This window comes from Notamacropus eugenii, chromosome 1 (genome assembly GCF_028372415.1).
Source record: "Notamacropus eugenii isolate mMacEug1 chromosome 1, mMacEug1.pri_v2, whole genome shotgun sequence".
NCBI classification, from domain to species: Eukaryota; Metazoa; Chordata; class Mammalia; order Diprotodontia; family Macropodidae; genus Notamacropus; species Notamacropus eugenii.
The window spans coordinates 413,487,056-413,512,214 of NC_092872.1; the positions used below are offsets into that span (position 1 = coordinate 413,487,056).

Here is a 25,159-nt window from a genome sequence, read left to right on the forward strand (position 1 = left end):
TCTCCATATATATACATATACATGTTATATACATATAATGTATATATATCTGCTATAGGTGCTTAGAGTTAGTTAGATGTGACTGGAAGGTACCTAATGCAACCCATCTCCTCTACTAGGCTCTAAGTGTGTAGTCTTGTAATGGACTCTGTGTGTGCATGTGTGTGTGTGTGCGTGCACTTGTCCTACAAGAACTAGCTTGTTGGGTTTGGCTATCACCAAAGGGTTGGAAACTAAGGAATGAATTCTTTGGATCACAGAAACTCATGAAAATCACTAATTCATGGAAAGGTTGCAATCTGCATTGGTGGAGGGAAGACCTTCATCAAGGCAATCCTGGATCACTGATGTCACAAAGGATTGAAATACCTCACTGGATAGGTTTCATTATCCCAGCCCTGCCACTGACTATCTGTGACACTTTGGCCAAGTTGTTGAATCTCTCTGGGCTTTGTTTTCTCATCTGAAAAAGGAGAAGGTCTGATTTGATGAATTCTAAGGTAACTTTAAGCCCTTCCCTAACTCTGTGATGCTGTCATCTTGATGGGCACTTGCAATGTGCCCATATAGTAGATGTGGCAAACGTTACCATCATTTTATAAATGAAGAAAGTGAGGCTCCCAGAGGAGAAGTGAATTACCTGAAATCATGTGGCTCATTAGAGTTAGTGACAAATCCCAGACTCAAAACCAGGTCTTCAGACTCTGAATCATGGACTCTTTCTACTATAACAGTCTTTAAGGCATCCAAAGGTATTTTTTTTTTCTCTTCAGAGTAAAAGCCTGGGCATCTGAGAGCTGAAAAGGAGTCTTAAGACTATTCAGCCTAACCTCATTTTACAGATATATAAACTGAGGACCTGAGATCAGTCAGTTGGTCAGTGAGCATTTGTTAAGTATTTATACTGTGCCAGGCACTGTGCTAAGCCCCAAGAAAAGCAAAAGCCTGCCCCTGCTCTCAAGGAGCTCAGTCTAATAGGGGGAAATATTATCTCATTTTTTGTCCTCTCAATAATCATGGAAGGTTGGTCCTATCATTATTCCCATTTTTATCCTCATTCCAGATGAGAAAACTGAGGCTGAGAGGTTATGGCAACTCATGAAAATCACTAATTCATTCAATTTGCCCAGAGTCACGCAGCTAGTGAGTATCTGATGCCAGATTTGAACTAAGGTCTTCCTGATTCCAGATCCAGCACTCTATCACCCGCACCCATACTCTGTCCACTTTGAGATCATCTATATAAAGTGATCTGCAGATGTTAAAGTACTTTATAAATACCAGCTATTACTACTGCTGCAGCTGCTGCTGCTGCTGTATTATTACTGTTAAATGACTTGTCTAAGGCCACACAGAAAGCAGGTGTCAGAGACAGGACACGATCCCAGATCTTCTGACTCAAAGCCCTGTGGGTTCACATCCTTACCTGTATGGAGCTTATCTGATAATGCAGCCAAGAATATTACCACTTTGGGTACTGGGGCATGGTTAGCAGCACATGTTGTGTCAGATCAGCTTACACATCGTTTCTTAATTGGAGAGCATTGTGGCATGGCAGGATCTTCTGGGGGTCTGAGCAGAGGAACTCTGAAGAACAGGATATCTTTAGCTCAACAAGTGTGGGAGAAAGGTCAGTGCCAGGGAGTTCTAAATGTCAGTTGTCTCAGAAGATATTTTCAGGGACTTGATTATGATCAACCTTGTTACAAAGGATCATTAATGCTCAGCCCTTCACTGTACTCTAAGACCTTTGCCCAGTCTCTGTGTAACCCAACACACAACTCCCTAGTTACACACACACACACACACACACACACACACACATACATACACCATAGACAAACACAAACAGATACACAGGCAAAGACACCCAGGTAATCAGATTCCCACAGAGCCATACTGCTGTGCTTCCTTCAAACACAATCAGCTCTATAGCCATAGGATAAGGGCCTATTTAAGGAATGCCAGCACAGAGGGCTGAGTTCTCTCTAATTTTATCTGCTGCCTACAGACATCCTCTGAGTGGGAGAGAGGCTGATGCCCTCATTTGGGCTATTGGCAGCAGCAGCTGCTACCTTTCGGCCCCACAGATCAACTGTCTTGTCTTCCTAATTGTGGTAACCACTCCAAAGCTAGCCAACAGGAGGAGGGATGGAGTTGAGAAGAGCAAAAAATGGATGGAAGAGACTGAGAAAGCTTGATTGATTTGCAGCAGCAAAGCAAATACAAGGCTAGTAGGGAAGGAGCGGAGACTTCAGCTGATGTTGACTGATGGCCAGCCTCGAAGCCAGGGATAGGGAAAGTTTTGAGGTAGAAGGTGAGATATGCTCAGAGAACTAGGGGACAATGTTCATTCATGCTAGAAAGAGGGTTCTGGAATCTCTGAAGGGACCATTTACTCTGTCATTCTTCCCTGAATCATACTTGTCTTTACCTGACCAATTGCTGGATCCTAATGGTTCCACCTTCCCAACATCTCTGCATCCCATCCCTTCCTCCTATTCTGATAGCCAGTACTCTAAGACAGACCCCTATTACTCACCAGGACCATTGCAATGCCTTCCTTATAGAACTTCCCTGCTTCTCCCCTTCCACCCAACTGAAGTACATCCAATAGCCAAAGTTATCCTCTTTGACAGACAGGACATTTATGAAGCATTTACTACGTCCCAGACTTTATGCAAAAGTCCCATCATGTCATCCCATTGTTCAAATAAATACTGTCAGTGGCTTCCTATTGCCTACTGAGTAAAGGTCAAACTCCCTTGCTTGGCATCCAAGATGCTCCATGATGTAGCCCCACAATACCTTTCCTGTCCTGTTTCATTATCACCATCTACCCCTCTATACTCCAGTCAAACTGGACTACTCCAGCTTCCTGAACACAAGTTGGGCCCTCCCTCCTCAATGACTTTGAAATGTTATTTTCAGCGAGGCTGTTTGGATCCAGAGTATTAAAAGACCTTGGATTATTTAAAAACCATGAGCCTCAAGGTGTTTCTGATTGGACTTATAATGAAAATTGTCTATTATCTGGTTGAAAAGGAGAAAGAAATATTTAAGTCATCCAGGTGAACCAGCTTCAGGAGCTGGTCAAGAATCTCTGCTTAGATGAGAACCAAGTAAAAATATTAGAGAGAGACAGAGAGACAGAGACACACAGACAGAAAGACACAGAGACGGAGAGACTGACAGAGACACACAGAGACAGACAGAAAGAGACAGATAGGGAGAGAGGAGGAGGAGGAAGGAAGAGGAGGAGCAAGAGGAACAGATGAAGGAGGGGAGTGAGAGGAAGCAGGGGAGAGAGGAGGAGGAAAAGAAGGAATAGAGGAGTAGAGAGGTGGAGGGGAAAGGAAGACAGACAAGCAGAAGAGTGAGTACCTCAGTGCAGGCTTTTTTTTTTTTTTTTTTTAGAGGAACACTTTTAATAGAGTAGCGGTTTCTACAGGAAAAAGCCTGCATCACCCAGCTCCTGTTAACAGCCCAGGCAGAACTCAATAAAACTTTGCTGGATTGAATTGAAGAAAACTTGTAGATTAAGTACTGCCAGCATCACTCTGCTTACCAGCACCAGTTTACTTAACTCCCTGCCCCAGAGTGTCTCCTTTGTCTAGCCCAAACCCCCATGCCTAAGATCTAGAAAAACACAATTCCATCTCTCCCCCTCCAGTCTGCCCAACGAATCATTCACCTCACCCTCAAAATCAACTGTCAGAGTGAGACTAGTTTCTCCTGAGATGGGATGGTCTGGTGGGGAAAGGATTAGTTGTCTCCTTCCTTTTTCACTCTACATCCTTGAATCTGGGAGAAATTCCTGTCCTATACCTCATCTCCAAAGAAAGAAGCAAGAGAAAGTAAAACTTACTCTGTCCTCAGCCCTGTGCTGATGTGTCCCTCCTCTCCCTCAGCACCAGCCTGAATCCCACCCAGCCTTTGAAAACTGGGACCAAATGCCACCCCCTCTAGGAAGCCCTAACTGACCCCCTCTCAGACCAGACTCAGCATTTTGCTTTCAGTCTCTCTAATCCATTTGTCATATAATATTGAATATCACAGTTGTCTGTGTATGTGTTTTGTCCCAAATGACATAACATAATGTGAAGAGAATTCCAAACCTTAAAGTACAATATAAGTGCCAGACTATTCTTTTTTAATCATTGCTATTTTCCCATTAGACTGTGAACTCCATAAAGGCAGGATCCATATTTTTTCTAAATTCTTTCTTTCTGTCTCTGCCTCTCTCCCTCCTTCCCTCTCTTTCTCTGTGTGTCACTCTCATTCTCTCTTTCTCGTTTTCTCTCTCTCCATCTCTTTCTTCCCTTCCCTCCCTTTCTCCCTGTCTTTCTCTGTCTCTGTATGTCTGTGTGTGTGTGTGTGTGTTCCTTTCCTTCTCTCTCTTTCTCTCTACACCCATTCTGGGACCCTGCACCACTTTACTGATGTTGAATTGTTCTTGGATGGCTGAGACTCAGAGACTCAGTTCATCCAGCTCCCATCCGTCAGCTCTCACTGCAACTGCTTCAGGACATGTGGCTTGAAATCCCGGGTATCTGACAACGAAGGTTGATTTAGTAAGGTCAGTGCTAGGAGATCATGAGAACGTGGCCTATGGCATCACAGTTACTATGAACAGTAGAACAGCTCCCATGGGAAAATTTACATGTACCCATCCAAGTGACCATGGATATGAAGCTTTCTCGGTTCTGTTTCCATATAATATCTGGCCTGTCCTAAGTCCCCTATTGGGGAGCCACCATTTTGTCTTGTTGTTACCCAGGCCAGGTTTTATGAGTCAACTCCTCTAATAAGGCTATACTTATGTGCCGGTGTGAATTGCTTCTTTCTTCGGTATCTTAGTAACCTCTCATTATAGAGGGAACGTCCCTCTGGATGGTCTGCCTCCTTTTAGGAGGTTAGCAATGTTTGAGAAGAAATACTTAGGATCAAAGGGCCACTTGTTCTGGTGGCCAGACTCTCAATTATTGTCCTCCTGTTATCTGAGATTCAGTTTCTCCATCAATGAAATGGTGGGAGTGGGGAGGAAAGTGAAGATGGGTGACAAGAAGACCTTTAGGACCCCTTTCAATTCTTATATTCTGTGTTCTATGTTCTAAGATTCCTTCAACGTCTCACGTTCATGTTCTATGATCTAAGGATCTTTCTAAGCAGAACATTCTGTGATCTAAAGTCCCTTCTTGCTCAGCATGTTCCAAATTTCCTCTTTGTTCTGACATTCTTTGACTCTTTAACCTTCACTCCTTAACCAGTTCATACACACTTCATAATGACAGCCACTATTTATATTTGCTCCTAGAATTACAAAATTCTTTACCTGTGTTTTCTCATTTGATCCCTCACTAAAATGCTGCGAGTTAAGTGCTATTACTATTATTCCCATTTTACAGATGAGGAAAGTGACTGAGAGAGCTCAAATGACTTGCTCAGAGTCACACAGGTGTTCAGTGTCTGAGACAGGATTTGAACTTGAGTCTTCTTTTATCCACCACACCACATAGCTGACCTTGACTGACCAGGGATTTGGGGACAGGCCATGCTAGGCACTGGGGATAGACAAAATACCTTTGTTAAAAGACAAAAATAAAACAGCTCCTGCCTTCAAGGAGTTTACATCCTGTCAGAGAAAACAACATGGACCTATATTTAGATAGGTGAAATTGAAGCCAAGTTACGTTGGGATATACCCTTGGGAAGCCAAGCCCCTCATCCCCCACACTCCACTTACCCCCTTGTGTGGGTTTTCCTATGAGTATTTCTCTCCACCTCTGGGGATAGAGTTGCCCCAAGGGGGCTGCTGTTGTCAAGAAGGCAGCATGGGTGCTAGCAGGGGGGAGGCAGCTTTAAAGGGAGCAGTAATTATAGTAAATGGTAGAGTTTAAGTGTTTAGTTTTACGAGTTAGACAGCCCTCTCTGTCAGCAGAAAGCGCTCGCAGCTCCCTGGGTGAGACTTAATTTCCTTGGTGGCTCATTTCCTTGTCCTGCCGTCATTTTTTCTCAGCTGTTTTATGGTTTTTGGAACAATGTTCAATGGTGTCGGCTGCATAATAGACTGGAAGGGGGGCCAGGCAAGGGACCCCACCTGGATAGCTGGTTTCTCTCTTCTCCTTGCCCAATGAGCCTGGAAAGATTTTTTTGTCTGTAGGAGTTAGAGGAGACCAGGCAGGAAAGCTAAGAGAGGAGGTCACCAGGCCAAGTCATAACTCTCCTTCTAAGATCTCACTTTGTGCTGGTGTAGGAAAAAGAGCTGAAAGATCTCCATTTCTCAGTTCTGGACATTCTCTTTGGCTGTCCTCCATACCTGAGATGATCTCTCTCCTCCACTCTGGCCACTGACCTCCCTGACTTCCTTTAAGCCCCAACTACAATTCTATAGTAAACCTTTCTCAACCACTCTAAATTCCAGTGCTTTCCCTATTGTAATTATTTCCTATTTATCTTGTAGATAGCATGCGATCTCTGACTCTCTCTGTCTTTGACCTCTCTCTCTCTCTGTCTCTTTCTCTTTCTGTCTCTCCCTCTGTCTGTCCCTGTCTTTATCTCTGTCTCTGTATATACATGTATGTGTATTATACATATACATATGTATGTTTGCATATTGTCTCTCTCATTGTATTGTAAGATCCTTGAGGGCAGGAACTGTCTTTTGCCTCTTTTTGTATCCTTAGTACTTAGCCCAGTGGACTGTTACAAAGCAGGTGCTTAATAAATAGATATTGATTGATTGAATGCTATTCCATTAACCAAAGAAAGTCACTCTGTAGGCCTAGAACTAAAAAGAACCTAAAAGCATGATCTAATCCAAACACCTCATTTTAAAGATGAACAAACTGAGGCCCAGGGAAGTTAGGTGATATGCCCAAGGTCACATAGGTAGAATCAAAGATGAGATGTAAACCTAGGTCTTCTGACTCCCGAGATAGTGCTTTTTCCATGATATCACAGTGACCCCGGTCTCAATTTCCCCATTGGTAAAATGAGGAGGCTGGCCAAGGTGATCTCAAAGGATTCTCCAGCTCTGATATTCTGTTTTCTAAGATCTCCTCCAGCTCTGTTATCTATATTATGGTGACAACAATAACTAATATTTATCTAGGGCTTTAAGGTTTGCAAAGCATTATATATATGTACATATATACACACATGTGTATGTGCATGTATATTACAGATATGTGTAATATATATGTATATATACATATATATACAAAATATCATTTAATCCTCACAACAATCCTACAAGGTAGCAGCTAATATTATTCCCATTTTACAGATGAGGAAACTGGAGATCAGAAAGGTTATATAACTTGTCCAGGGTCATACAATTAAAGTGTCAGAAGATTTGAACTCAGATATCTTGACTTCACATCCAATCCAGCACTCTATCCACTACACCAAATTGCTTCTAAGGTCATTCCCATCTCTAACCTTTTTTTGTTCTTTGTTCTCAGGTCTCTTCTAGCTCTGATATTCTATTCTTCCAGATCCCTTCTATTTTGGACATTCTTTGTTCCTAAGTCCCTTCTAGTGTTGACATTCTATGCTTCTAGAGGTCTATATCTTATATAAATGAGTCTAAACCAAATTATGGCCAGCCAGTACTGCTTGAATCTGTTTTAGGCCTCCTTGATTCAAAGACTGAGTGCATCCTCTATCAGACAGCCCCCAGGAGTGGGGGTTGGGGGTAGTAAATGGTGAATAGCCATCTCTCCAAAAAGAAAGAAAAAAATGTATACACCACACACTTTCAAGTTTAATCTGCATCAGTAACTGTCTCCATTACTTCTTTAAATCTAGGCAGCAACAAAACAACAAATCATCACATGATTTGTATGGTTTGTCAATTTCTGAAGTATAAATGCCTGCAAGCAGGAATGAGCTGGCTCGGGCATGCACATCTCTGGTTTTCTGTCACTACAGGTCTTCAAATGGATACTGAATTAACCTTTTTGAGGAAGATGTCATAAAGGTGATTATTGCTCAAGTGAGGGTAGTATAGTAAAGAGAGCAATGGATTTGGATTGAGAAGACCTCAGTTTGAATGTTGCATTTGCTACTTATTACCTGTGTAGCTTTGGACAGCTCATAATCCCCTTTCTCTGGACCTTGGTTTCCACATCAGCAAAATGAGAAAGTTTGGACTGAATGATCCTTAAGTTTATTTCCAGTTGTTATCTCTTTGACCTACATTGGATGCTTTTTGAGGTCCCTTCTAGCTCCAAAATTCTAGGGTTCAATAATTGATCACCAGGTAGAGCTTTGAGAACTCCAGATGCACACCCATCTATAGGCTAAATATGGATAGTAATGCACTGCTAGCATGCAGTGAGATGAATAGAGAAATTCAGCCCCGGCTTTAAGTGTCATTGACCCTAGTCAGTTTTCCAGCTCCCCAGAATTGGCTCAGAAGAAAGTGCCTCCATTCCCAGGCGGTTTGGGGGGATTTTTTTCTGCCTTGTTCTTCTAACTTCCCTCAACTCCAGCTCAAGGCCTGAATTTCCTTCGCCTTCTTGGCCTCTGGCCTAGCTTACCTTCCTAGGTCAAGGGCCTGAGCCTTTTGTCTCTTCTTTGCCTGCATCTTTGAATGCCCATGGTCCTTCTTTCCTTCCTACCCTCTGTCTCCACAAACTCTATACCATAAGAGTGAATTTCTAGGGTTTATTAAAGAGGGAAAAGAGGCTACAAATTCAGATATAATACACCAGGGGAAGATTGTGGGACGTGTAAATAAAATATATTGTACCTAGTTCCAGAGTAGGGAGCCTTAAACTTCCTGAGCCCTTCTGGTGTCGTGGAAAGAATTCTGAAGTTAGAGTCAGTAGACATGGGTTTCATAATTATGTAAACCCCTTCCCTCTCTAGGCTTTTGTGTCTTCCTTCTATAAAATGAGTTATCCTCTTGGGTTAGTGTGAAGAAAGCACTCCATAAGCCAAACTGCTATGCTGTCATTTAGTTGGGTCCAACTCTGTGACCCCAAGTGGAATTTTCTTGGCAAATATACTGGAGTAGTTTGTCATTTCCTTTTCCATATGAGGAACCTGAGGCAAACAGGGTTAAGGGACTAGCCCAGGGTCATATCGCTAGTAAGTTCTGGAGGTCACATTTGAGCTCAAGTCTTTCTGATTCCAGGCCTGGTGCTCTATCCCCTGCACCACCCAGCTGCCCTTAAGCTGCTAAGTACTCTATATTCAAGCTCTTTCAGGACCAGCAGACCACCCCAGTGGCTTGAAATAACTGCTATTTCCTCCACAGTCCTAGGTGAGAATGATATCTTCCCTTCAGAACATATCAGCCCAATCTGAAATTCTCTCACCTGACCGTTCTGTCCTAAAATCATAGGATCATAGACAGAAAACTGGAAGAAACCTCAGAAGTAATTTAGTCCAATCCCCTCATTTTTGCAAATGGGAAAACCTGGAGGGGTAAAATAAGTGACTTATCCAAGGTCACATCCACAAGGTCACACATAGTATGTGTCAAAGATGCAATTTGAACCTAGGTCCTCTGGCTCCTTCCACTGTACCATGATGCCTCTTATTCCAACTACAGGCTTGTTCTTAATCAATTAGGAATCTTCCTGACAGTACTGCAAGCTTTTGGAGTCCCTCCTCTAGTACCCAGGAAGTCCTTAACTTCCTAGTCTACCTATGGACACCTATACATCACCATATGTACAGGTGGAAAAGACCTTAGCGATCACTTAGTCCAACCCATCACTTCCAAAACAGTTTTATTGACTCCTTCTCTGGCATTATTTCTGGATATAACCTCCCCACCCCACCCCCATCTACATGGGAATTGAATCCTCCCTCATAACAAAGAAAAACAGGCAAAAAACCAATTTATTGATGCTTCCTAACAGTGTATGCCCCATTCTGCCCCAGGAGTCCTCCAGCTCTTTGATGAGAAGGGGGAGAGAATTCATGCTCCTCATTTTGCAGAGAAGGAAATTGAGGCACAATAAGGGGAAGAGACTCATCAACGCCCTTCCAAGAGAAAGGAGGAATCGCTAACAAGTAGGGATGACAGTCCTTGTCATCTCAAAATTGCAGTCATTCAACTCAACACACAGATCATCTCCAAAGTTCCCAAGGCAACCCCATTCTTTACTAGTAGTACCCAAGGGAACTTTTGAGTTGAGTTGGGGAAACTCCTTTTTATCCAGAATCTAAACTACTGGGAAGCTTAAATGAGTGTAATTTTTGTTCCTGCACTCTACTCTTATGGGAGCTATTTTTGGGTAATGAACTTGGGGAAGAGGGTGGAGGAACTACACTCATTTGAGTAGAAAAGTTCGGTTGCACTTGTTAAACAATAATTCTTATGAAGCATGGCATGGGTGAAAGTGCTAAAATGGGATTCTGGCTCTGGAATTTACCATGTGACTTTGGGCAAATCCCTCCATCTCTTTGAGCCTCTGTTTCTTCGTCTAGGAAATGGGTACTATATGATCATAGACTGAGAGTTGGAAGGAACTTCAGAGGCCATCTAATACAAACCTTCATTTTGACAGAGGAGGAAACTGAGTCCCAGAAAGGTAAAGGGACTTGTCCAAAGTCACACAAGTTGTAAGTCCTCATCCTTTAATGCTCTGTTGCCTTTGACACTGTTAAAGATTCCATCCTTCAGAATATTCTCCTCCTATGATTTTTAAGGCACTGCTCTTTCCTAGTTCTCTGCCTACTTGTCTGTCTTCTCTTCCTCAGTCTCCTTTGCTAGGTCAGCATCCATGTCTCAGCCCCTAACCATGGATATAACCTTTCTCTGCCCTAGGAGATCTTTTATTTTTTCTCTCCACCTTCCCCTCTTGATTTCGTAAACTCCTATAAATTCAATGATCATCTCTATGCAAATGACTCCCTAGGTAATATACAATAGCTGGCATTTGTGTAGTGCTTTAAGGTTTACAAAATGCTTTACAAACGTCTCATTTTATCCCACAACAATCCTGGGAAATGGGTTCTATTATTGTCTCCATTTTACAGATGAAGAAAATGAGGTAGACAGAAGTTAGCTGATTTTCCCAGGGTCACATAGCTATTAAGTATCTAAGGCTGGATTTGAATTTAGGGTTTCCTGACTCCAGGTCCAGAACTCTAGACACCACTTAGATGCATCATTATCTATTCAACTCATATCTGCCTCCTGAATTCACATCTATTATTTTAAATATATAATAAAGTTATGTAACTTTTTACCTTCTATCTCTTCCCCTGTCCTAGAGATGACTACCATGAGACACAAATATGTCTATATACATATATGTATATATAATATATACATATATATATATATATATATATATACAAATACACATATATGTAAAATGAGCTTCTGTGATTTTGTAACAATACTATAGATTGGCTCCTTTGGAAGACCATTCAGGCAAATACATGAAAGATGGACTGGAAGTGGTATATATTAGAAACAAATACAATCAACATCATGTGTTGCATTAGTGTATGGAGAGTTTGAGCTTGAAATCAATAAACGCCTGAATACAAATCCTGGACCAATTACTCAAATGTATGACCCTGGTTAAATCATTTTACTTATATAAGCCTCATCTGTAAAATGGGATAATAATTCTTGCATTTTCTCCTATAGATATGAACAAGGACATTGAGAACACCTGCCACCCAGAATACAGGTGGCCTAGGAAGGTCATCAGTGTCCATTCTCCACCCCCACCCCTCATCTGTAGGTGGGCACTGAGTACCTGTAAAGATAATCCTCACTGTTCCTGTCCCTATGATCATTCTAAGTACAGTTCATTGTCTTTCCCTATAAAGCCACCCTTCCTCCTAGCTTCCCTATTTCTTTTGGAGTTCTACTATTCTTCCAGTCGCTGAGGTTTGAAGTTAGAAGTCAGTCTCAATTCTTCACTCTCCCCCACCCCCATATCCAATCTGTTGACAAGTCTTACTGATTCTACCCTTCCAAGAACTCTGGAATCTGTACCCTTCTCTCTACTCACATTACAACCATCTTCAGACCCCTATCACTTCTCAGTTGTACGTTTTTTAAAATGTACCATTGAATTTAATTTCTTTCAATTAGCAAGCATTTATTTTTCTCCCCCTCCTGCTACACCCAGGGCTAAAAAAGAAACATCTTGTAACAAATATGCATATTCAAGCAAAACAAATTGCCATACTGGCCATGTCCAAAAAAAATGTCTGGTTCTGTACATTTAGTCCATCACCTTTCTGTCAGGAGATAGGTACCATTCTTCCTCACTGGTCCTCTAGAATCATGGTGAGTCATCACATTAATCAGAATTCTTAAGTCTTTCAAAGTTGTCTTTATAATGTTTTTGTTATTGTTACAATGTTGTGTAAATCATTCTCCTGGTCAGTTCGTTTTACTCTGTATCAGTTCACACAAGTCTTTTCAGGTTTCTCTGAAAGTGCCTCCTTCATCATTTCATATGGCACAATAGTATTCCATTACATCCATATCCCATCATTTATTCAGCTACCCCCAGTGGGTGGGCACTCCCTCAGTTTAAATTCTTTGCCACCACAAAAAAGAGCTGCTGCTAAAAATATTTTTGTACAGATGAGTCATTATCTTCATTTTGATCTCTTCAAGGTATATCTCACCCATAATATTATAAAAGCCTCCTAATTATTCCCCCTACATTCAGGCTCTTTTCCCTAGTTCATTCTTCACAAAGTCACTAAATTGATATGCCTGAAGCCCAGGTCTGTCCATGCCAGTCCCTCACTAAAGAAACTTCAGTGACTCCCTATTGCCTTAAAAAATAAAATACAAACCTGTGTGCCATTTCACATTCCTCACAACCTGGTTCCAGCTTGTCTTTTTAACTCTATTATATATTACTCTACATACATGTATTCTACAGCCAAAGAGACCTAGTTGTTTCTCACTCAGGATAGCCTATCGCATCTCCATGACTGCATTGGCTGTCCCCCATCCTTACCCCTGTCTCCTACAATTCCTGACTTTCTACAAAGCTCAGCTCAAACACCACTTCCTGAATGAGGTCTTTCCCAGTTCCCCAGATTCTGGTGCCTCCCAAACGACCATGAATTTATTTTCTCTGCGCTTATTTTACATATACTTAAATGTATGTGCTTTCTCCCCATATAAAATGTAAGTTACTTGAGGGCAGGGACTGTCTTTTTTTTGTCTTTATATCCCCAATGCCTAGAACAGTGTCTGGGACACAATAGGTGCTTAATAAATGCTTGTGGATTAATTAATTGGGTCCTCCAACTTCTAACAGATGAATTGATCATTAAGGCAAGTCGATAAATTATTTGTTGCTTCCTTTTTTGGTAGAGAAGTCCAAAAGATGTCCAAATCACTGAAGTTCCCCATCTCTACTGTCCGATGCCTTTGTTCCACGATGGTGGTCCATTTTCTGAACTCCTCTATTTCCTTCTATCCAAGTGGTCTAAAGTATACTTAAATCATAGATTTGGAGCTAGAATGGATATTAGAGGTCATCTAATCAAGGCTTCTCATTTTAGAGATGAGAAAACAGAGACCCAATTAGGGACAATAACTTGTCCAAGATTATACAGATTTGAACCACTGTCCTCTGAGTCTTTCCACTAAGGTACATGAGGATTCCTGTAGTGACACAAATGACTGCCTCAGTAGGGAGAGATTCACCAACCACAATTATATATCTCTTCTTTTTCTGATCCTTACTTCTATCCCTCACCCAGGGCACCTGAGGAGTCACATCATTATTCCTTGGAGGACAAGCAGATTTTTCCTCTTCCCAGGATGCCTTTCTCTTTTATACTCTGCCATCCTCTAACCTCTTACTGTAGGTCAGGATTCCTCATTGCTTCATCAGAGCCTTTCCCTTCCTTGTTTTTCTTTTAAATCCTTTACATCATTTTTAAAGGAACACTTCAGTTGCCAAGTCTTGTGTCTTCTCCCTCCACAATCCTAGCTCACATCTGTCCCCTTCTTGCCACCTGTACCACAACTCCTCTGATTCCAGCCCTCATCACCTATCACCTGGATTATTTTAGTAGACTTCTAATTAGACTCCTGGAATTCATTCTCTTCATTTGCCAATCCATCCTCCACAGAGCTGCCAAAAAAAATCTTCCTAAGGCAAAAGTCTGACCGTGTCAATTTCCTGCTAAAGAACTTCCAGTGGCTCCCTATTGCCTCTAGGAAAAAATACCAGCACCTCAGCTTGGCATTTAAAGCCCTTTATAGTCGAGCTCAAGCCAACCTTTCCAGGCTCATTTCCAATTATTCCCCTTCGTGTGCTCTGTGCTTTAGCCGAAATGGCCTACTTACTAGTCCCTAAATTCAGCATTCCACTGAATTCTTGCCTCCTTACCTTCATATGGGCTGTCTTTCATATGTAGAATGCACTTCCTCAGCACCATCTTTTAGAATCTCTAACCTCCTTCAGAGCTCCATCTCACCATCTAATGAAATAATATTTATAAAGTGCTTATAAAGTAGCATAGTGCCTGGCACATAGTAGGCACTTAATAAATGTTTATTCTCTTCCAATTCCCTCTTCACATAATATTTCAAACAAAAAAACCTTACCTGATTCCTCCCAGGCATCAATGCTCTATCCCTTCTCAAATAATCATGTATATGCTTAGGTGACATGTTCCACCCATACCACAAACATTAACAGAATGTAAACCCCTTGAGGACAGCAACTGTTGGTTTGTTGTTTTTGTTTTATCTTTGTGTCTCCAGCATCTTGCAGCAGAGTGTACTAGAGTACCTAGTTGTTGTTGTTGTGTTTGTCCTTTGTTCTCTAAGAGGACCATGACATCAAGATGACGACATGACTTACAGTTGACTTTGATTTGAGTGAGAGAGGGCTGTGCAAGGTCACCGACCTCACTTTCTTCTCCTGAGCCCTCTGGGTCCAGTGGCCTGATATTCATCAGGATGACTGGAGATGGTCCAGGATGCAATGGGAGACTTTGACCCTTTTAGGCTAAGGTCTTATCACATTCTCACTTTGAGTGAGATACACCCCTTTAATGAATAGGCTTCTTTAAGTAGTTACTCAAGGGATGGCCCCTTTAATAAAAAAAAAAATCAAACTGGGTGGGAAAGACCCTTAGGCTTCCTGGGTAAAAGAGAAACAGTTACTATTTAGTAATTACAATCACTATGCTAAGTGGGTGGGGACTTGTTGTCCAGTCTATGAGCTCCAGAGTGAATTGGGTTTAAGGCTTGATCTTTGAGCAAGAAAAGTAGCCAGTAAACCCAGAGGAAAAAAGGCAGCTTTTGGGCATGGAGTGTACCTTCCCCTAGGTAGAACACCAGAGGAGAGGAGAAGAAAGGAGAAGAAGAAAGAGGAGGACGAAGAGAGGAGCTGCTACTCACTCACAGGTTGTGTTTGTCCTTCATTCTCGAAGAGGACCATGACATCAAGATGATGACATGACTTGCAGTTGACCTAGTACCTAGCAGATAACTGATAAATATCTGTTGGATTGGATTAATTATCCCTGATAACTTGGAAGATGGAGGGACAGTCTTCTTGTCCTTTTACCTTCTCTTCTAGGAGGGAGAACAGCCAACTCTTTGGCTGCAGCAGAAAGAAAAGCATCATTTGCTCAAAGTAGCTCATGGCAAAATTAGCTCCATTTTTCATAGCTCCTGGAAGCAAGATCTTCAGTTCTTGCACATTTGTGCTAGTAGCTCTTATGACTAACTCCCCCCAAAAGCTAAGGGTGCAATTTGCCCATGGGGGTCTTCAACTGCAGAGTTGTCCTTCTCTTCCTCTTCTCCTCTTTAGCACCTTCTCCACTCCTTAAGATCTTGACAAACACAGTCAACTTCTTTCCCCTTGTCCTCCCGAGTCTTCCCAAATTTCTCCTCCCTAAATGTCAATCTGTGGCATTTTTCATAATTCTAACAATTCTTTAAGTCTCCCCCAAACTCTCCAGATCTCTCTGACAATTCCTTTTCCTTCTGCAGCTCAAGTCTTGCTTTCCTCCACCAAACTCACCTTCCCCATCCTACCCCTCATAATCATATAAACCCTGGATTTAGAATCAGAAGAGCTGGGTTTGAGTCCTGGCTCTACCTGTGTGACCTTGGGCAAGTCTTTTTCCTTCTCAGTCTCAGTTTCCTCTTTTGTTAAACAAAGAGAGATCTGGATTCAGATTGCTCAGGTCTATTCTAGGTCTAACATATTGTGATTCTACAGGAACTGTTGACTATAGACTGCTGGGGAAGGCTGGACAGCTTAAGCAATGCCATGCCTCCCATTCTTATTTGCCCTTTCCCCATATACCAAGTCATTGATTGACAAACACTTCTTAAACAACTACTGGACTTAAGAGTCAGAAAAACCTGGGTTCAAATCCTGAGTAGACACTTAGCACTTAGCAGATATGTGACCTTAACTTAAGTTAGCCTCTCTGGGGCTGGATATCCTTGTATATAAAACAAGGAGATTGGAATTGTTGACCTCTAAGGTCCCTTCCAAGCCCTGTGATAACAACTATGTGGCAGGCACTGTCCTAGGTGCTGAGGATAAAATGACTCAAAGTGAAACAATTTCTGCCCAAAATCACAAAAAAAAAAATAGCAATTCCTATTTCTATGGCACATTAATATTTACAGAACATTCCCTTCCCAACAACCGTATGAGGTTGATAGTATTAGGATGAAGTTGATAGCATTAGATGAAGAAATGAGACTCAGAGAGTTGAAGAGGTCAAAGTTCATCCAGCTAGTGTCACAACCAAGGTTCCAGTCCAGATCTCCTACCTCCATGTCTAATGCTCTTGCCAAACACCACGAGGACTGTCAGAGCCAAAAGGGCCCTTGGAGATCATCTAGTCCAATCCCCTCATTTGACATATAGGGAAACCAAGGGCAGAGCTAGTATCAGAACCCAAGTATTATGACTCGTCTTTCCAATATACTACTCTGCCCTCCAAATGTGTGCTTGGTTACCAATCCTGAGCCCACTAGGCCAGGCATAGGGCAAATGGCCTCTCTGCCTGGGCTTTTCTCCCTGGCCTTGGCCTCCTCATAGCTGGAAGGGCTCTTTATGGTTTGGATAGGAGTGACAGTGGGAGGAGGAGAGGAAGGGAGCTGTGTGTTTGCTGGCACCAGAATAGCAGCAGAAGCCAAGGCTGGAAACCTTCCCAAGTATTTAGAAATTAAAATAATAAAAGAAAACTGAGCATATGGAGTTTGTAAAGGGCCGTCCATCTTCAGGAAGGGAACACAACTTATTCAATGTGATTTGGAGAATTGGGGTCTGGTTGCTTATGTGCCTGTCACTATCTGTGTCCATTGCCAGTCCTTGCCCACATTCATTTACATGTGTGGACATATGTCAAGGCAACTATCTGCTGTCCTTTGAGTGGTGGCCAAAGAGTGAGGTTCTTGACTTGCTTGTATCCAAGAGATGTGGATTCCCAAGTGTTTGAATCCCCTTAAAAGAGAATAAGATAGCAAGATTTAAAGCTAGAAAGGATCTGGGAACATAACATGCCAGATTTAAAAGAGCCCTAGCCCAGAGAATAATAACTCACATTTATAAAGCCCTTTAAAGTTGTCAAAGTACTTTTTATACATGATCTCTTTCATATGAGCAGCAATCTACCATGAAAAATACTGGTATCATCCCCTTTTTAAAGATGAGGAAACTGAGGTTTCTAGATGGGATTTGCCCAGAGTGACAAAGCTGGTCAGTGCCTGAGATAGGATTAATACATTGGTCTTCTTGACTCCAGGTCCAGCCTTTGAGGTCTCTGTCAGAGATTATTTATCACAACCCCTTCATTTTATTGATGAGGAAGCTGAGGCCCAGAGAAGCCAAAATGATTTGTCCAAAGTCGTACAGACAGTAAATAGCAGTCGGTATGTGAGGCCAGATTCTCCGATCCCAAATCCTGAGCTCTTGCTACTATACCAGTCTGCCCCAGTGGGTCTTTTTACCCACTTTGTGTCCTCTCCCTGACTCATATCTGATTTTTCTGGGCATTGCTGAGCATTTCACTAATGATCATGGTAAATGAGATCTCTCCTCATCTCTCACTCATGCACAGAGCTTTCATCCATGTCCATGCATGGCCTCTCCTTTGTTAGAGTCAAATGCTTGGGTGCCCCTACCATCAGGCAGGGCTTCAAAGCAATTAACTGTTTCCTCATTATATGTGAGCAAGCCCAGACCTCATCCCTAGACAGGAGTGAGAGAGACACAGCCAACATAAGATCAAAGGTTTTAGAGCTGAGAGGGACCTTTAAGGTCATCTAGTCTTATTCTCTCATTTGGCACATTAGGAAACTGAGACCCAGAGAGGAGAAGGGGCCTTACAAAGCAAGATCCTCCCTGAAGAATGTAGAGCAGAGTCTCATCAGAAAGTCAAGTCTCCCTTAATTCCTTGTAGAGGTCATGGACTCACTCCCAGGAGACCCAGGTGCCACTCTGGGCCCCACTGGGCATAGGCTCTCTGCCTGAGTTGGCTGGGCCCGCCCCTGGCTCTCAGAAGCCTGGATGGAGGTATCCCCAGAGGCCAGCCATCCAGACAGGGCTAGCATGGACAGAAAGGCAGGGTACTGTGGAGGCTGGGATATTCTGGCATTCCTCCAACATCCATGAGTCTCCATGGGTTCCCAAAGGCCTTGGTGCAGTGGGCTTCTAGAGATATTCCTGTGCCTGGGAAGGAAGCCCTGGGAGTCCCAAGGAGGATAAGACCTGCCCAGCAGGGGAAGTGGTGGGCCCAGTATACTGGGGGGTGAGGGGGGGGGAAGAGGAGACAGGGAGCTGTTGGCACTCCTCACCTTCTGTCCATCCTCTCCTCCCTCCCTAGGTCTGGCTCCCTCCCTCGATCCCTACTCACTCGGCTGCACACTGGCCTCCACAAGATGGATTTTCCTGGCTGTGCCAGTCTTGCTGCCACCTGTTCACACTGTGCAGGAGCCAGAAAAGTGGTTCAGCTTCAAACCCAAAGCAGCTGGGAGAGCGGCTGCCAAGCCTCGCCCGCACCCTCCCCAACCCTCCCTGTCCTCTCCCTTCCTCGGCTGCTGCTGCTGTCCACAGCCATCTTTTCAGCAGCCCAGGCAGCCCCTCCTTTCTCTCTGGCTTCTGTGGGCTCTGCTGTCCTTCTCCTCCTCCCTCCCTCTGGTCTTGGCATCCACATACCTCTAAGCATGCATCTTGGAAGAAAGGCCTCACCCTCACTTGGGCTCCTACGTTGCCTGCTCACCCATCCTTCCCTCCTCCCCTGGCTCAAGCAGAAGGCCTCTCTTCCTCTTCTCCAACCCAGACCCCAGGGCTCCCTATATATCATCCAGACCCAGAGCTCCTTCCTGCTTGGGAAGTGCCTCTCCAAGGTCAAAGTTGGCTGCGAACTTCACCTCTTGAACCACAAAATGATTCCATCTCAGAACTGGCAGATACCTCAGGAATCATGGAGTCCAGCTGATACCTGAGCAGGAATCCCCTTTCACAACACTCCTGATGTGTTTTTCCAACTTCTCCTTGATAACTTTGCTTGATGGGATACCTTAAGGAGAACACCAATTTAGGGCCAAAATACCAGGGTACAAATCCTGTTTCTGGTAGTATGGTGCAGTCCAAAGAGTACTGGATTTGGACTCAGAAGCTTGGATTTGAAACCTAACTTTGCCTCTTACTAGCTGTGTGATCTTCAGCAAATTGCTTAACCTCTCTGTGCTCAAGCTTTCTAATCCATAAAATAAGGGAATTGGACTAGATGACCTCTAATATCTCTTCCAGCTCCAGATGTAGACTTCTTGCTCCTGCGACTTCTTGAAGCATACAATTTCTCTTTGGAACAACTCTCATTGTTGGAAATTTTCTCTTGACATTAAGCCAAAATCTTCTAGGCAACTTCTGTTATGGCTTCAAGTTCTGCCCCCAATCCCACCCTGGAGCCAAGAAACACAAATGTGATCTCTCTTCACCAGGATCTGCCTCCCCAGCAAGTCTTCTTCAGGGCAAATATTCCCATTTTCTTCAGTGGATCCTCACATGACAGGGTCTCCAGTCTTTTCATCATCCTGGTTGGCCTCCTCTGGGTGACCTCTCTCTTGTTATGTCCTTTCTAAAGAAAGGAATGTTATATGGAAAGCTGGATAAAATACTCCTGATGGGATCAGACCATGGGGAGGACAGGGAAACTGTTGCCTCCCTCATTCAGGGTACTAAGCTTCTCTTAAGGCTACCTAAAATCACATGGGCTACCATGTTGTCTTGTTGATTCATAGTGACTATATCTAAGAGTCTAAACTACATATCTATATATCTATATATATATATATATATGTCTGGGTCTAAGCTAAGATCCTCCCACATATCCTTTTCACATGAGCGATCATCTAGTCACATGTCCCCATTCTTTACTTATACAACTGATTTTTTAAATTCAGTTATAGGACTTTATACTTAAGGATTTCTCTTCTGGCAATTTAGGAGAGGAAAGCTAATGGACCACAAGCCCCAGCTTGTGAGGTAGGAGAGGAGGTGGGAACGTAAAAGACATTTCCAGCATAGTGGAAGAAGGAAAGCAATGGACAATGAGTCAGAACCTGGGCTTAAGTTCCATCTTTGCTACCTATTGTTGTGGTTTCTCAGTTATGTTCAACTCTTCATGACCCCGTTTGTGATTTTCTTGGTAGAGATACTGGAATAGTTTGCCATTTCCTTCTCCAACTCATTTTACAGATGAGGAAACTCAGGTGAACAGAGATAAGTAACTTGCCCAGGGTCACACAGCTAGGAAATGTCTGAGGTTGAATTTGAACTCAAGTCTTCCTGAATCTAGGCCCTAACTGTACCATCTCACTTCCTGCCACTTACTAACCATGTGTCATTTCACCTCTAGGAAACAGGGCTAATTATCTGTTACCCTATGTCTCTCACTGGGCTGTTTTGAGAATCAAATGAGATGACAGATGGGAGGGTGTTTTGTACCAGTGATGTACACATGTGAGTAATTATTGATGATATTCCTAGTTGGCAGCAGAGGTCCTTCCTGGGAACAGGTCTCTAAGGAAGGTGGAGGGTACCAGGAGCTCCTAGTCTGGGATATCTTATGCCAAGGGCTTGGTCATGTCTCCAGGGATAAAGAATCAGACCAACATTTTTCTTTCATTCCTCAGAAATTCTAAAATCCTAGGGTAAGAGAGACGAGAATTGATCAGAAGGCCAAGAGACAGGCGTATCCGAAAATGGAATGAGACAGAGACAGACAGACGGATAAACACAGCTCACGGAGCTGGAAAGATGGATGAAGCTTCAGATGGGAACCGACAAGCCAGAGGGAGCAGCCCTGATCCTACTGGGCTGGGAGGTGGATGTTCTCTTAGCCTTCATCCTCTCTGTGGCCACCAGGCCTTCCTATGAATCAAAGGGAGTCTTCCCTCCCTCCCCACCCCACTAGTTTCTCAGCTAATCCATTGTACATATACACCTGCACACAGATGCAAACACACATACATAGACACACCTCCATGAAGACTTAGACACATAAACACACCACTAGGCACATGCCAAAATGAAAACCCAAACTCTTGAATCTCAGAGTTGGAAAGGACCTCAAAGAACATCTAATTTAACTTCTAACTGGGAGGAATTTCTTCTACATCCTTTTTTAAAAATGATTTTATGCTTTTAATGGGGATAGTGATCAATTGTATAGAACACATTAGTGCAATGTTTTACATACTCAATGGTATATCATCAAGAGGAAAAAAATGAGTCGCACAGTTTTGAGCTAAAAGGAAAAGTCTACAAAGTTTCTAAGAGCCCAAGAATTGAAGCTAATTTTAAAAACCTGTAATGGACTACACCAAATAACTATCATTAAATTTGTTCTAAATAGGATTAAGTAGAGTCTAGGTAGAACTATATAACATTTGTAGACCTACTGACGCAAATTTAGACATAGAATAAAATTGTTTGTAGTAGCATGGTCCAGAGAACTCTCGGGAAGCTTGTCTGCCTCTAGACAAAGCTAATAAAGACCACAAGCCCCAGCTTCAGAAACTTCATCTGGGCTAAGGATCTCCAAAAATCCAAATTCAGCACCCACTCCTTGAATTCCTCTAGTGGCAGAGAACTCATCATCTTACAAGGAAATCCATTCTACTTTTAGACAATTGTAATAGCCATCTCAAATAATAACAACTCACATTACTATGGTAAACATTACTGTGGTTCACAGACTATTTTCCTTACCACAACTCTGAGAGGCAGTGTGGTGTAATGGAGAGTGAGCTGGCCTTGAAGCCAGGAGGACCTGGATTCGAGTCCTGCCTCTGACATCAACTGGCTGTGTGGCTCTGGACAAGTTGCATCACTGCTCAGTACTCTAGACAACTCTGAGACTAAATATTATAGGGAAAGGGCCAAACTGCCCTGAGGAAAAAAAGTTTCTTAATGTGAGATTTCCCCACCCCTGCCCTATGCCAATGAAATCAGAGTCCCTAATCAGATTGCTTTTACAGTCCCATAAGCTAACCTCACGTCTCTTCTGGGGATTAGAGCAAACTCTTTAAGGGGACTAACGTCATCTTTGCTGTCTACTTGTCGTGGACATAAAAAGGGCTTTCAGAGAGGACTTGGGTGTGTCAGCTCTTGCCAGGTATGTCTGCTCTCTTTCTTCCTACCCCGTGTGTAACCCAAGCAACCACTCTTTTTGGTGGAAACTAAGTGATTAATTAAACAATTAATTAATTTAATTAATTCACCAAACAAACATATATTAAGCACCTACAGTGTGCCAGAAACACAAAGGCAGAAATGAAATGAAACATTCCTTTCTCTCAAGAAACTTACATTTTCTAATTGGACTAAATAGTAACAACTGACGTGTAGAAAGCATTTCAAGGATGACAAAGTATTTTACATATATTAGCTGATATAATTCCTATCTTACAAAGGAAGAAACTGAGCCTCTGAAAGGATAAGTAATCTGTCCATTGTCACACAGCTAATTGGAGGCAGGAATTGAAACCTAGAAGTCGCCTGGTTGTTATTGTCTGTCTTGGATCATTTATAAGGTTCTCTCAAACTGAGATTTTTTTTTTCTCAAAGGAAGCCTCATAGCACTGGATATGACGTGAGAAAACTTAGAGTTGACTCTTGGCTTTTCCATTTATTAGCTATTGTTTTTTGTATGACAGTGGGCAAGTCCCTTTCCTGCTCTGGGCCTTAATTTCCTCTTTTGAAAAATGAAGGGATTTGATTAAATGCTCTCTGAAGTCATATCTCCCTCTAATAGGCTATGATTCTGTTACCCTTCCCTCAGAGAGGATTTTTCAGAGAAATGGTTGCCATGCCAGCCTCACTCCTACTCTACCAAACCCCAGGGAGGCTTGGTTGGCCATGCATGCCTATCCCCCAGGACTTGTCTGTTCCGTGTTTTAGCTGCCAAACCCTTAAAGTTGGGAGCGTGGAGGGGACACTTACTTCTTGCCCCAAAGAATCCCTTTTCCTGCAGCTCAGTCAGCTCATGGAGCAACATGGCAACAGGAGAGGAGGCTTCCTTTGAGTGGTGAGTTAATATCCATAGAGCTAGGAAAGAGTATGGTAGGGGTGGGGCTGGGCAGGAGAAGGGAGGGAAGAGGAAGGAGGAGGAAGTCAGAGGACCTGCCTAGCCTGGCTCTAACATTTATTAGTGGTGTCCTTGGGCAAATCACTTTGCCCTGGTATAAGTTTCCTCACTTGTAAATGAAGAGGTTGGACTAGATGACTGATGGGATCCTGGCCCTATGTTCTAATGATATTATATCCTATGAGTATGAGCTAGCTGCAAGTTCTTTTTGGCTGCCTCAACTAAGCACTTAACTTACATGGAATCATTCATTCATATTTTTTCAGTCAACAGGTACGTATTAAGTGCCTACTGGGAAGCAGGAACTCTGGTAGCCACTGGGAATAAAAAGACAAAAAAGGGAAAAATATCTGCTTAGATTCTTTCAGTGGATACAAAAAACACAGTAATAATAATATAACTAGGATTTACATAACACTTTAAGATTTACATATTTGATCCTCACAACAACCTTGTAAAATTTGCTGTTGTTCAATTGTTCAGTCATGTCTGACTCTTTGGGACCCTATGGTAGGTGCTATTGTTATCCCCATTTGACAGATGGGGAAACTGAGACACAGAGAGGTGAAGCAACTTGTTCAGGGTCTCACACCCCATAAAGGTCTAAGGCAGGATTCAAACTCAGGTCTTTCCTGACTACCAGTCCCAGGGTTTATCTACTGTGTCATCTAGTTGCCTCAATATACAAATACATTTCATTTGTATTTTACAAATATACAAACTGATTCCCACCCTTGCATAGTAAATTGTAATTTACTATGTAATTAACGTAATTGGAATGGGGAATACCAACATCCATGGGGATCAGAAGGTGGTAAACTGAGTCTTGAAGGAAGCTAGAGAATAGAAGAGGTGGTGGTGAGAAGGCAGTGCATTGTGTATGTGTTTGTCCTTCATTGCCAAAGAAGACCATGGCATCAGAGAAATGATGACATGACTTGCATTTGACTTTGTTTTGAGTGAGGGAGGGCTGTGCAGTTCACCAGCCTCACTTTTCCTCCAGAGCCATCTGAATCCAGTGACCAGATATTCATCAGGATGACTGGAGATGATCCAGGATGAGGCAATTGGGGTTAAGTGACTTGCCCAAGGTCACACAGCTAGTGAGTTGTGCAATGGATAGAGCACCAGTGCAGGAGTGCGTTACAGGTGTGTGGGACAGCCTATGCTAAGGCATGGAGATGGGAAATGGAATGTTGTTTATGGGAAACATCAAGAAAGCCAGTTTGGCTGAACAATAGAGTGGGTGAAGGGAAATAACATGTGGTAAGCCTTGAAAAGTAGGCTGGAGCCAGAGAGAGAAGGCTTTAAATGCCAGACATAGGAGCTTGTATTTTGTCCTAGAAGCAATTGGAAGACACGAGGAAGGGAGTAACATGGTAAGACTCAAGCTTTAAGAACATCAATTTGGCAAGCTGGCAGGAGGATGGGTTGGAGGGGGAGGAACTTAGGCAGGGAGACTGATTATTAGGCTACTATAGGAGTCCCCAAGCCCCATTTTATAAATGAGGAAACTGAAACTCGGGGAGCTTGAGTGACTTGTCAGATCTGGTCCTTGAGTTCAGGT

The 25,159-nt window shown here is 42.8% G+C and overlaps 1 long non-coding RNA gene across 1 annotated transcript; it reads left to right on the forward strand.

Moving 5' to 3' along the window:
• Positions 1-426: 426 nt before the first annotated feature.
• Positions 427-22,153, forward strand: LOC140526364 (uncharacterized). The gene is made up of 3 exons (XR_011974339.1): positions 427-500; positions 1,064-1,143; positions 21,137-22,153. It is a non-coding gene; the product is annotated as an uncharacterized lncRNA (long non-coding RNA).
• The last annotated feature ends 3,006 nt before the right edge of the window (positions 22,154-25,159 follow it).